Source organism: Cicer arietinum, chromosome 3 (assembly GCF_000331145.2).
Source record: "Cicer arietinum cultivar CDC Frontier isolate Library 1 chromosome 3, Cicar.CDCFrontier_v2.0, whole genome shotgun sequence".
In the NCBI taxonomy this organism is placed as follows: domain Eukaryota; kingdom Viridiplantae; phylum Streptophyta; class Magnoliopsida; order Fabales; family Fabaceae; genus Cicer; species Cicer arietinum.
The window spans coordinates 7,408,415-7,410,609 of NC_021162.2; positions in this window are offsets into that span (position 1 = coordinate 7,408,415).

A 2,195-nucleotide genomic window follows, 5' to 3' on the forward strand; every position below is an offset into this window, starting at 1 on the left:
CCTCACTAGGATCAATGATCCCTAGTTTCATCCTTATATGCAGAAAACTTTCTCTTGGTAAAGCTTTTGTGAAGATGTCAGCTAGCTGTTTGGCAGTGTTAACATACTCAAGCTTAATTATTCCATTTTGAAAGTGATCCCTTATAAAGTGATGTCTTACTTCAATGTGTTTGGTCCTGGAGTGCATTACTGGATTCTTGGTAATACTTATTGCACTTGTGTTATCACACATGATAGGTACTGTTCCCAAGTCAACTCCAAAGTCCAATAAGTGCTGTTTCATCCAAAGTATCTGAGCACAACAACTCCCAACTGCAATGTATTCAGCTTCAGCAGTCGATAAAGCAATGCTTGTCTGTTTCTTACTAAACCATGATACAAGAGAGTTTCCAAGTAGATGACAAGTTCCAGAAGTGCTTTTCCTGTCGAGTTTACATCCGGCAAAGTCTGAATCTGAGTAACCAACCCAACTAAGGTACAGGTTGATCCCTTTGGATACCACAATCCGAGATTCTTAGTTCCTACCAGATATCTGAAAATTCTCTTAACTGCACTGAAGTGAGATTCCTTTGGATTTGATTGATACCTTGCACACATACAAACACTGAACATGATGTCTGGTCGGCTTGCTGTAAGGTAGAGCAAAGAACCTATCATACCACGAAATCTAGTAACATCTACAGGTTTACCTTTCTCATCTCGGTCTAAGAAATTTCCTTGACTCATGGGTGTATCAATGGACTTAAGATTTTCAAAGTTAAATTTCTTTATCAAATCAGAACAGTATTTAGATTGACTAATGAAAATGCCTTGCTTGCTTTGGTTAATTTGAAATCCCAAGAAATATGACAGTTCACCCATCATTGACATTTCAAATTTACCTTTCATCAAATTTTCAAATTCTTTGCACAGTTTATTATTTGTAGATCCAAATATTATGTCATCAACATATACTTGGACAAGCAAGATATCATTTCCAGTAGTTTTTGTGAAAAGGGTCTTGTCAACATTTCCTCTTAAAAAGTTTTGTTGAATAAGGAAATTGCTGAGCTTCTCATACCAAGCTCTTGGAGCTTGTTTTAACCCATAGAGGGCCTTTGAGAGCTTATACACATGATTAGGAAAATCAGGATTTTCAAAACCAGGTGTTTGGCTAACAAAAACTTCCTCTTGAAGGTCACCATTGAGAAAGGCACTTTTCACATCCATTTGATAAAGATTAAAGTCCATTATACAAGCATAAGCCAATAAAATTCTTATGGCTTCTAATCTAGCTACAGGGGCATAGGTTTCATCAAAATCTATTCCCTCCTCTTGACTATAACCCTTGGCTACTAGTCTAGCTTTGTTCCTTGTTATCACACCATTCTCATCCAACTTGTTTCTGAACACCCATCTGGTTCCTATGACATGCTTACCCTCTGGCCTAGGTACTAAACTCCACACCTTGTTTCTCTCAAACTGGTTTAACTCCTCTTGCATAGCAAGTATCCACTCACTATCTAACAGGGCTTCCTTAATGTTCTTAGGTTCAATCTGAGATACAAAGGCTGTAAAGTTACAAAACTGACTAAGGTTCCTCCTAGTTGCAACACCTTTAGATATATCCCCTATGATGTTGTCTATGGGGTGGTTTCTGTTGAACTTCCATTCCTTAGGTAAAGCACTGATTTCTATAGGTTCTACACAGTCAGATCTAGTTGGAGGGTCAGCTACGGGTTGTTCTAGTGGTTTAGACTCTACAACTTCGTCCAAAAAGTCATCAACCACAGGAGGAGTTTTGTTCAAGTTTTCTGAAAATAATTCATCAAACTTTACATGAACTGACTCTTCTATGGTCTTTGTTCTTTTGTTGTAGATTCTATAGGCCTTACTAGTTTGGGAGTATCCTAGAAAAATACCTTCATCTGCCTTAGGTGTTGGACTTTAGTCCTTTGAATCCTAATTTTGACATAATTAACAAACATACAATGTTCATACATCATATGATAAATCTAACATTTTAATTGAGCAAGATTTCAGGAACAACTATCCAATCCTACACACTTGGAACAAATTGCTTGGAACACAAGAAATCAACAAAAGTTGACTTTTGACTGAGTAAATCGATTGGGAAATCGATTTCATAACAAGGGTGTAAGGAAACATAACTGTTTGTGATTGTATAATCGATTAGGCAATCGACTGGCACAATT